The sequence below is a fragment of the Somniosus microcephalus genome, chromosome 3, assembly GCF_052327205.1.
Source record: "Somniosus microcephalus isolate GS21.2 chromosome 3, FLI_Smic_1.0, whole genome shotgun sequence".
NCBI classification, from domain to species: Eukaryota; Metazoa; Chordata; class Chondrichthyes; order Squaliformes; family Somniosidae; genus Somniosus; species Somniosus microcephalus.
In genome coordinates, this window is record NC_140989.1 from 303703261 (window position 1) to 303715002 (window position 11742).

Below are 11742 nucleotides of genomic sequence, written 5' to 3' on the forward strand. Positions count from 1 at the left end.
AAGTTCAATGACCTCACACGAGTGGTCCAGGTCAGTGAATACATCTTCAAAAGCCATCTCCCACCAACTGCACCACTAGCCTCACATACTGCTAAATGCACCACACCCCCATCACTTGCCTGTAAACAATCTCTATCAATCACGACTCAAACCTCACATTCATAGCTTCACCTCACTCTCGCACACTTACCACTGCTGCAACCCTCACACCCACATGCTCATAAGTAATCCTCCTCCTCGCATCCCACTTCCCCCTCATCCTACAATCACACTTCCAAGCTGCTGATGGTGTAAACATGCACATTTTGCTTTTCCCCCTCCCTTCACCACAACCCTATCCTTGTGCCTTTCTCCTTTCAGATACCCCAGAACTCCAACCTGGCCAGCCAGTGCAGGAAGAGCAAGAGGCGAGTGATGGAAAAGAAGAGACACCATCACTCTATCTTACACTCTGGCATCTGCTCAGATACTGGCATTGCACATACTTTAGCGGGTAGTATAGAGGTGGATCTGCATGTGGTGAGTTACCAGGCACGAGTGGCCTGCAGCCAGGGCAGGGGGAAAGGGTAGCGCAGGTGCCAGCTCCCCGGAGGGAGAGGTCGCACACGAGTTCTGCTGCAGAGGACTCAGATGAGGACTTCAAAGGGGTGGCCTACAGAAGAACGGTGATGGGCATGCACACACAAATCCTTGGTGCACTGGCAGGTCTGCCAGGGATTCTGTTGTCATTGTTGAGAAGCATGGAGGAGTCCGGCTCCAACCTTGCACAGGAGCCCATGATTCATCCTCCCACTCTGCCAATGACCTTGGTGTTACCTGGTCAGCCAGCCAGCCCAGACTGCTGCCGCCCATGCCAAGGTGGTGCAGTCCAGGCCTTCTAGGCCCAGAACTGCTCGAAGTCATCCTGCAAGGCCGTCTGCAGTCTTGTCCACTGAAGTCAACAGCTTTCCACCAGCCATGCTGTAGCCACTGGGGTAGCACTTCGTAGGAGCACTAGGACAGGCAAAGGCAAACAGCAGACACGCACGAAGGGTGATTAGATGACTTTGTTATGTAATATTGGATTGATTGATTTATAAATTTGGTTTGAAATGTTTGTTTTGTAATGGCTTTCATTTCAGCATTGTGGTCAAGAGGATGCCATACTGTTCCGTGATAAAGGGATGGTAAGGTGGGAAAGTGTTGAGCAATGGGAATCTGGAGTTTTATTCAGGGGAAGCAGAGTCTGATGATGCACTCACAAACAGCCCATCCGGAACATGGATTTGCAGGCTGCCCCCTCCCTTCCTCCTCCTGAGGTGGTCCTGGAACCCGTGGTGGCAAGGGCTGCACTCTCATGATGGCCAAGTTGTGGAGGATGCAGCAGACCACCACAAATTGGGACACCCACTCCACTGAGTACTGGAGGGCTCCTCCCGAGCGATCAAAGCAGTGGAACCTTTGCTTCAGCACCCCGATGGTCTGCTCAATGACATTCCTCGTGGCAGCATAGCTTTCGTATGAGTGCTAGCCACGAGTGGTGGGATTGCAGAGGGGAGTCATCAGCCAGGTGTAGAGCGTATAGCCCTTGTCACCGAGCAGCCACCCTCAGGTTTGATATGGTGGCTGAAAGATTGCTGGCACAGCGGGCTGGTGCAGGATAAGTGCATCATGACAGCTGCCAGGATAGCGGGCATTCACCAGCATGATGTGCTGGGCGTGGTCACACACCAACTGCACATTGAGTGGTACCCTTTGTAGTTGCAGTACATCTCACCATTGAGATGCGCCGCCCGCAATGTGTTTGCAGTCGATGGCACCCTGCATCATGGGGAAGCCCAATATCCTGGTGCTCCTCCTGCTTCTCTCTGTTTAGAGAGAAGGCAATGAAGTCCTCTTTCTGAGTGTACAGAGCCTCTGTGATCTCTCGGATGCAGCGATGGATGGCGCACTGCGAGATGTTTGCTATGTCACCTGTACCAACCTGGAAGGATCCGTTGGCGCAAGACTTCAGGGTCACAGTCACCTTGAGGGCCACTGGCAGTGCCATTGTCGGCCTGCTCTGTGGCTGCAGGTCTGGTTCCAAGAGGCGGTAGAGTTCTGTGACCACCTCCTTGGTGAAGTGGAGCCGCCAACCACACTGCTCCTGGCTTAGGTGCAGGTAGGAGATGTGCTCCCTGAAGACCCGAGGTGGGTAAGGCTTCCTGCTGAGAGCCCTCTTCCTCCTCCTCCCTGTGCAAGCAGCTTGTCATCTTTGCTGCCTCTGCTCCATCTCCCTGTCATACTGCAGCGCGAGGGGGGGACTGCAATTGGAGCCCGCATGACTGGGAGCAAGTGGTGTAGTCAGTGGCCTTCCATCTGTAGCCACCAATGCCTTCACAATGTGTAGCATCACTCCCTGCAACTTTAACAACTTTTAAAATCTCTTACAGCAACCCAGTATTCCTACAAACTCTGCAACAGCCAGTACAAAATCAATAAGCAACTAACCTGCAAGTTGGATGTAACCCTTTAAGTAGCGCTGGTGGTTCAGCTGTGTGTGTTTAGGAGAAGGTGTTGAATGGAGCGGCGACATCGAAAATGACAGGTCATGTGTCATATCAGCATTACACACTGACTCATGTCACAATCTGCCTACTCTGCATACTGCCGGCAGAGAGACATACCGCCCGCGCTATCGCTCTCACCAAGATGGTGAATAGCGCGGGCTGTGCTGGAAGTGGGCGGAAGCTTTTTTTTAAATGGCCAAAAGTACCAGTGCTACCAAGGTGAATTTCGCGGCCACAATCTCCTTTCAAGAAAGACTCGATTTGAAAGATTGTCAGAAAAGCATCAATGTGCTGGACTGTAAGGCACTGTTCAGCCAGTTCCTAGACTGTCTCCCTAAGGCACTGAATGTTTCTAATGATTTCCTACCTAATTCTAGCTTGGGAAATGTGAATTCTGTTAAATATTCTGAGAAATTCAACACTCCAGAATTTCCTAAAGCTCCCAATGTGAGGAAGTTATTGAGAGTGAAAACAAGACACAGTTGCTTAATCCAGTAAACGGATCTGTTTTTTTCACACAGACACATTAGCCTGGATTTTTCTCTTTGGTGCAATTGTCTGGGGAAGTGTAACAGGGCGGGACTACCGCCTGCCGAACCACTCTAGTGCTGACCCTGCCGAGGTTTCTGGGTCAGACTAATTTGAATATTCTGGGCAAATTCCTACATTGACAAAATCTTTGATCGGAAGCTCACTCATTTTGAGGCAGGATTTACACACCTGCAGCAGTTTGAAGGGCTAGACATCATAACGGGTGTTGTTGGGACGCAGATTGCAAATATTTGCAGAATGTTTGAGGGGCACAGAGCTCCCAAGTTTTCAGAGGCTGCGGTGGGAATGCTCTTCCAAATAAGGAAGAGAAGGAAGGCCCTGTTTGGGGCATGTGGATTCTGCTCCTCAGCAATCTGTTCTAATCTCTCTCCTCCTCCTCCTTCTTCTCCTCCACCTCTAGATGTGACACAGCAGGGAAGGTAGAGGATCAACCAGGTAGCTGCCAGCACTTCTTCACACCTAATATCAGCCACTTTCCCCCTGTCAAGCTCTCCCCTAGAGATATCCATCCAAGGGGCATTAGAGAATGAGCCAGAGAGGAATGCACAGAGCACAAGCGGAGGATGGATGAAAGATAGCACTGACCAGAGTGACGAAAGATATTGCTGACCAGAGTGAAGGAAGACATAGCCCCTTGGCTAAAGAGCCTCGAGACCCAGATCGCATGGATCCTACCTTTAAAGAAAAGATGATTGCAGAGCATTAACCATATGTAAATGGCCAAGGACAGAATACCCATGGGCCTGAGCAGAAGTAGTGCTACATGTTTGTGGCGATCATTCTGTGCTGGGACATATGTTTGATGCTCTGCAATCATCTTTTCTTTAAAGGCAATGCTATTCTGAGAGAGAATGGCATCATGTTAGTGCATTGCTGCCATGATCTGTGAGAGAGCAGACCTGATGGTATCAAGTTAGCCCTAGCAGATGGTTCGCTGTAACCAGTTGCCAAGTCTTTTGGAGCTAGAAGAGACAGCACTCCCCCCACCCCGGCATGCCAGGTTTCTATGGCAGCAGTCTGAGAATCCATGGCAGAAGTCTTCGGGCCTCTGCTGTAATCATCCTGCAGCTGCCACATGCTCCAGGGTGGGCTGTGGGCCACCAACAACAACTTAAATGTATATAGGTGAAAAATGGGCACCCCACAGCAGAAGGTATAAAGGTAGATGGTGAAACAGTTACCAGCAGCAAAAACAAAATCAAAATCCACTGAGAATGAATCCTTTTATAAAAACAGCTGGGCCATTTCACTTGCTGTCTAGCAATGTGTTTTATTCAGGCGTGATTTGTGTCTAGTATTAATAAGGCAGTATTGATGTAAAACGGGACATAAGGTGTCATCATAGTATGACTGCCTCGTTTAAATATTCCTGCCCTTTCTAGCATCAGGTGGAAGTGACTTTGCGAAATTAGGTGGCTAACCAAAATGGGACCTGGCCTTCCCAGGCAGTACCAAGCTGATCATCCAGGCTATAGGATAGTAAAATACTGCGGATGCTGGAAATCCGAAATAACAGCAGAAAACGCTGGGAAAAACTCAGCAGGCCAGGCAACATCCGTGGAGAGAGAAACAGAGTTAACGTTTCAGGTCGAAACCCTTCTTCAGAACTGAGAAAAAAGCAGGAAATGAAACAGAATAAAAGGCCAGTTTGGGGGCTGGGAAATGGGGGAGGGGATGAAAGAACAAAAGGGAAGGTCTGGGAGGTGAAGAGACATTGCAGATGATAACCTCGGCCCCTATTATTTTTTATCCACACCTTCGGTTTGTGCCTTTTCCTTTTTTTTCTCTCCCACATGGCAGCTGTCTCATTCTGCCAGCGCATTTCACACTTCATCTAGAGCCATCTTTTGTCTCTTTACCTGTCCTATTACCATCTTGTCTCATCTTGAATATCTCTTAATGTCTCTTTGCCTCTCAGACCTTCTCTTTTGTTCTTTCATCTCCTCCCCCATTTCCCAGCCCCCAAACTGGCCTTTTAATCTGTTTCATTTCCTGCTTTTTTCTCAGTTCTGAAGAAGGGTTTTGATCTGAAACGTTAACTCTGTTTCTCTCTCCATGGATGTTGCCTGGCCTGCTGAGTTTTTCCAGAGTTTTCTGTTGTTATCCAGGCTATAGGGCCTGCTTAGGAGAATTACATTTGGTCACAATTATTAATTGTAAGATGAGCAAGTTTGTGTAGCCTAATTTATTAAACCAAACTGAGTGTTATCAAAAACAATCTGATTTAAATGTTGCAATTAAATGTGGTTTAACTGCGTAAGAATATTAAAGAAAAACTGAACTTGTGTGGTCTCGGTCTCATCTGACAAGCAGTCCCTGAATGGAAATTAGCAGTTTACCAGGAAGGTCATAATCACTTTATGTAATTTGTTATTCCTCCTATTTGCACCGCCTCTGCAACTTGTTTTGTGACTTTGTGGTACTCAGGCAGCAAATCACACCACACACAGTAAATTTGCATAATTTGTCATCAGCTGCATTAAGCCTTTAGCCTTCGATATTATTCTTAACTGAGTATTTATCCAATTCCTTTAATAGCAATTAATGCAATGTAATGAACTACTTTTGATGGGGGTTGTAGGTTAGGATAGACCTACCAAAGGTGGGATTATAGTATCCATCTGGTACTTTAGCCAGCTGGTGACAGTGCTAGGTTACTTACCCTATTAACCAAAACTTTTTGAGTAAAAACTGGTAGGGACTGCAACTAAGCACCAGAAAGTCTGGCTACATTTGGTAGCTAGGAAAGTTGTGTCAGGCTTGTTACCCTCAGGCTACAGGATCCAGAAATGTTTCTTTCCTGGATGACTTATTCATCCAAATTCACGGAAAAAGCAAATTATATAAATACATTCGGTATGTTAAGACTGTTAGTGACCGTACTAAAGTCCAGTACGTAGCTGAGAGTCATATAGACTCAGAAACTCCCAGGTTCATTACTCAGCCTATGCTGCATTCTTTAATCCTGAACAGAGCAGCAGTAGGTTCTACATTTTCCTTCAGAACCTTGGGTTTTCTTTCTGGTGGCACATGAGGCAACCATCGTGCTCTGGGTTGTTTCCATAACGAAGACCCTTTTTACGTGGGCAGGTCATTAGCCTAACTCACAACCCCATAGCAGGAGGACCAGCTAGATACGATGAGGGTTTGCCACCCCACTGCCATCGAATGCGAGTGCCTGGCTGGATGTCAGCCCAGTATTCGGAGGCCGCAACTCTGATCTCCAACTCATCGGGGCTACGATGGGGTGGGTGGCATTCCGCTCCCACAACATGCGAAAACTTTGGCTGAATGTCACCCCAGTATTCAGAGACTGTAACTCTTGTCTCCACTAGCTGGGACACCTCTGGGTTAGGGATGGGAAAATCAGTCACTATCCAGTTACCTGTGCTGGAAGTGTGCAGGTATGAATCTTGGTGTGGAGGTGCCGGTGCTGGACTGGGGTGGACAAATGTAAGAAGTCACACAACACCAAGTTATAGTCCAACAGTTTTATTTGAAATCACAAGCTTTTGGAGCGCTGCTCCTTCATCAGGTGAAGTGGAGAGATGCATAAAGACACAGCTTATATAGTCAGAGAATAATGCCAGATGATTACAGGTAATCTTTCTAACTGCCATTTATCACACCTCGGCAGAGAGATAATCACAGCAATCAAAGGTGTGAATGGTGTCCAAATACGTTAGTCAGGAAAACATTACATCAAAGAACAATGAGGTGGGGTCACAAGGGGTCAAATGTTGCAGATGCTGGGGTCTGTATGAAAAACAAAAAACAGACAAAAAAAACTTTTTTTTTTGCTGGAAATCACAGCAGGTCCGGCCGCATCTGTGTAGAGAGAACAAGCCAATGACGACTCGAGTCTGGATGACCCTACGTCAGGTGGGGTTACATGTAGCGTGACGTGAACCCAAGATCCCGGTTGAGGCCGTCCTCATGAGTACGGAACTTGGCTGTCAGTTTCTGCTCTACGATTTTGCGTTGTCGTGTGTCTCGAAGGCCGCCTTGGAGAATGCTTACCCGAAGATCGGAGGCTGAATGTCCTTGACTGCTGAAGTGTTCCCCGACTGGGAGGGAACGCTCCTGCCTGGCGATTGTTGCGCGGTGTCCGTTCATCCGTTGTCGCAGTGTCTGCATGGTCTTGCCAATGTACCATGCTCCGGGGCATCCTTTCCTGCAACGTATGAGGTAGACAATGTTGGCCGAGTCACATCAGTATGTACCATGTACCTGGTGGGTGGTGTCCTCACGTGTGATGATGGTATCTGTGTTGTTGATCTGGCATGTCTTGCAGAGGTTGCCGTGGCAGGGTTGTGTGGTGTTGTGGTCGCTGTTCTCCTGAAAGCTGGGTAATTTGCTGCGAACGATGGTCTGTTTGAGGTTAGGCGGCTGTTTGAAGGCGAGTAGTGGAGGCGTGGGGATGGCCTTAGCAAGGTGTTCGTCATCATCGATGACATGTTGAAGGCTGCGAAGAACACGGCGTAGTTTCTCCGCTCCGGGGAAGTATTGGACGACGAAGGGTACTCTGTTGGTTGTGTCCCATGTTTGTCTTCTGAGGAGATCTATGTGATTTTTTGCTGTGGCCCGTCGGAACTGTCGATCGATGAGTCGAGCGTCATATCCCGTTCTTACGAGGGCGTCTTTCAGCGTCTGTCGGTGTCCATTGCATTCCTCCTCGTCTGAGCAGATCCTGTGTATTCGCAGGGCTTGTCCATAGAGGATGGCTTCTTTAACGTGGGTAGGGTGGAAGCTGGAGAAGTGGAGCATCCTGAGGTTGTCCGTGGGCTTGCGGTAGAGTGGAGTGCTGAGGTGTCCGTCTTTGATGGAGATTCGTGTGTCCAAGAATAAAACCGATTCTGAGGAGTAGTCCATGGTGAGTTTGATGGTGGGATGGAACTTGTTGATGTTATCGTGTAGTCTTTTCAGTGATTCTTTGCCATGGGTCCATAGGAAGAAAATGTCGTCGATGTATCTGGTGTATAGCGTTGGTTGGAGGTCCTGTGCAGCGAAGAAGTCTTGCTCGAGCTTGTGCATGAAGATGTTGGCGTATTGGGGTGCGAATTTGGTCCCCATGGCTGTTCCGTGTGTTTGGGTTAAGAACTGGTTGTCGAAGGTGAAGACATTGTGGTCAAGGATGAAGCAGATGAGTTGTAGGATGGCGTCTGGAGATTGGCTGTTGGTGTTGAGTACTCAGGCTGTCTCAGTGATGCCGTCATCGTGGGGGATATTGGTGTAGAGTGCCGAGACGTCCATCGTGGCGAGGAGTGTTCCTGGTTCAACTGGTCCGTGGGTGCTGAGTTTCTGTAAGAAGTCTGTAGTGTCGTGACAGAAGCTGGGGGTTCCCTGTACAATGGGTTTCAGGATGCCCTCGATGTATCCAGAGAGGTTCTCACACAGGGTTCCGTTGCCTGATACGATAGGACGTCTGGGTGTGTTGGCTTTGTGTATCTTTGGGAGGCAGTAGAAGTCTCCCATGCGGGGAGTACGTGGGATGAGAGCGCGTAGGATGCTTTGAAGGTCTGGATCGAAGGTCTTGATTAGTCTGTTGAGTTGGTGGATGTGTTCTTTGGTCAGATCTGCGGGTAACTGTAGTGTTCCTGGTTGTCCAGTTGTCGGTATGCGGCCGGACCTGCTGTGATTTCCAGCAAAAAAAATGTTTTTTTGTCTTTTTTGTTTTTCATACAGACCCCAGCATCTGCAACATTTGACCCCTTGTGACCCCACCTCATTGTTCTTTGATGTAATGTTTTCCTGACTGACCTGTTTGGACACCATTCACACCTTTGATTGCTGTGATTATCTCTCTGCCGAGGTGTGATAAATGGCAGTTAGAAAGATTACCTGTAATCATCTGGCATTATTCTCTGACTATATAAGCTGTGTCTTTATGCATCTCTCCACTTCACCTGACGAAGGAGCAGCGCTCCGAAAGCTTGCGATTTCAAATAAAACTGTTGGACTATAACCTGGTGTTGTGTGACTTCTTAGGTATGAATCTGGACAGGTTTGGGCTCAGCTGTGATCTTTCCCACATTTGAATAGTCTACCAATGCTCACTGTCACCAGCTGGCTGAAGTACCAGAGGGATACTATACTCCCACCTTTGGTAGGTCTATCCTAACCTACAACCCCCATCAAAAGTAATTCATTAAATTGCATTAATTACTATTAAAGGAATTGGATAAATACTCAGTTAAGAATATCAAAGGCTAAAGGCTATAAATACAGACACCAGAAACATGTCTAGTTGCTTATTAAGTTCACTTATTCTCTTCAGTGCCTTTCTTTGGTAACTTATTCCACAAATCTGTAACCCTTCATGTAAAAATGTTCCACCTGGCTTCACTTCTTACTCTTAATGTTTTTAATTTTTAACTTGTACTCCTAGGATTGGAATCCTTCTCAAATTCTCTATAGCGAACAATTTGCCTGGATGCATTTTGCCAATCTCCTTTATATTCTTGGAAACTTCAAATTAGATAATCTCAAAGTCTGCTTTTGTCCAAAGATGATACACTTCCTTTTCACATTATTTGGTGAAGATGGGTTTATATGAAGGAGTACCTTGAAAATTCAGATTGTCCCAGTGAGCTTAATGGTGCCTTGGGTTAAAACAGTTGCCTTTCACCTCTTGTCCTCTGAGTTTGTCTAGAACCCAGAGCAGGATGATGGAATGAAACCTTCCTTTCTCTTATTTCTGTAAATGTCCTTAACTGAAATGAACCAGGTCAGTCTGAAATCGGTTCCCAGTGGGCACAAGTCTACAATACAAAGCAGTCTATAAGCCTAAAGGGAGCTTTATTCTGCATCTGTCCTGTGCTATACCTGAGCTGAGAGTGCTTGAAGCTGCATACCAGAAATTGATCACTTACATCCCTCACTTTGAAGGGCACAAAAATTCACCAAAACATTCTGATTTTCTTTATGAAAGTTGCAAAAACTTGACTATTGTTCTTTTCTAGATATTTGCATATACCCTCCCCCCACAACATAGTTGATTGCATGATCAATTGCTCAAAAGTCAGAGGTTTCTGGTCACGGACCAGCTCAATGGCAGTGCTTTACCTCCAATGGCAAATGTCCCTCCCAGGATCTACCTGAGTGCTACTGCCCAAAATTGATGTCCGATTCGCCGGTGAACCACCTGGGTACATGCTGCGGGTGGTCGCAGCTCGTTGGTCTAATATAAATGAGGTTGAATTTCGATCGGGCTTCGGGACTACCTGTTCCAGCACAGGGATCGTTCCCTGCATCCAGTTCACACCAACAGGCCGGCACTATCCAATTTCTCCAATCTGTTTTGGCGATCTTGGATGAGAGATAAAAATTGGCCAGGACACCTCTGCTCTTCGATTAATGCCTTGGGATCTTTTACTTCTAATTGAGACAGCAAGCAAGCCTCGGTTTAACGTCTCATCTGAAAGACAGCACTTTCGATAGTGCAGCACTCCTTCAGTACTGCACTGGAGTGTCAGCCTAGATTATGCGCTCAAGTCTTTGGAGTGGGACTATAAACCTACAGCCTTCTGACTCCGAGGCGAGAAACAGATCAACGTGCTGGTAACATAAATTGGCTGTTAAAAAGCCAGACTCTTAGAGCTAAGCTCCTCAGATTGACCTAATTTTAAAAGAACAGGATCCAGAGAGAGTTAACCTGAATAGACAATGGAATAATTCTGCACTCCGAGGTGGAGGAGGGGCGGCGGGAGAGACTAAGGTGAGGCTTGAAGATGAATGGGATGTGGAGAGTGGACTTGGTGAAAGTGAAGCAGTTGCCAACTGAGTTTCTGTTAGGCTAAGGATGTCAAGATGTTCTTCCACAATGCGGTCATGAATGGGAAGGGAGAAAGAAAATGTGAATATTTTGAATGGGGGACAGCGGAAGACTCATGGAGGGTAACGCAGAAGACAGACATGGGGAAGGAGTTTTGACTTCAGAGAAGCAAGCTGCGTGGGTCCCGGGAAAGGAGACTAAAGCACTTAGGGTGACTGATGAGGCATTTCAATCAGTGTGATCTATGCTGGAGGCTGTGAATAGTGGACAGGCTGAAGCAGAAGGAGTCAGTAAACCTGTCTAGAAAGGATAAGAATTTGTGGTAGTGGAGGGCAAGGACATTAGGGGTGAGGTGGGCAGTGAGTGAGTGAGCCAGGGGCAAGATGGGATAAAGGTAGTAAGATGGGGAATGTCAGAGGGCATTATGAGAGGCAAAGACCAAGGTCAGTGGGATGCGGAACCTTCCCACGGCATTTATCACAACCATTTATAATGTCCTAGCTAAGAGGGCAGGTTGCTGGCCTAATGTTAGACATCTACCAATACAGCTCTATAAACAGTCACTAGACACAGTCATGAGATGCTCCTAGGGAAACTCTAGGCTGAATTTTCAGCATGAAAGCAATCTGTCTGCTCGATCTCCGCCTGAACAATAGCATTAATGCTGTTCACGCCATAGTTTTCAGGGTTAATTTAAATTGAAGATTGTGGCTGAGCTCCAGGCATTGTGAATTGATGTTGGGAGCAGGAAATAATGGCCTGCAGCACCTTTTTGGGGCCACCATACAAACCTTTGGTTTTCATGCAACTAAAAATTTTCTTTTTGTAAAAATGTTGAGAAGGCTCCTGCAAGACACAGAAGGGCTCTGTTTTGTGGATGCTGATCAT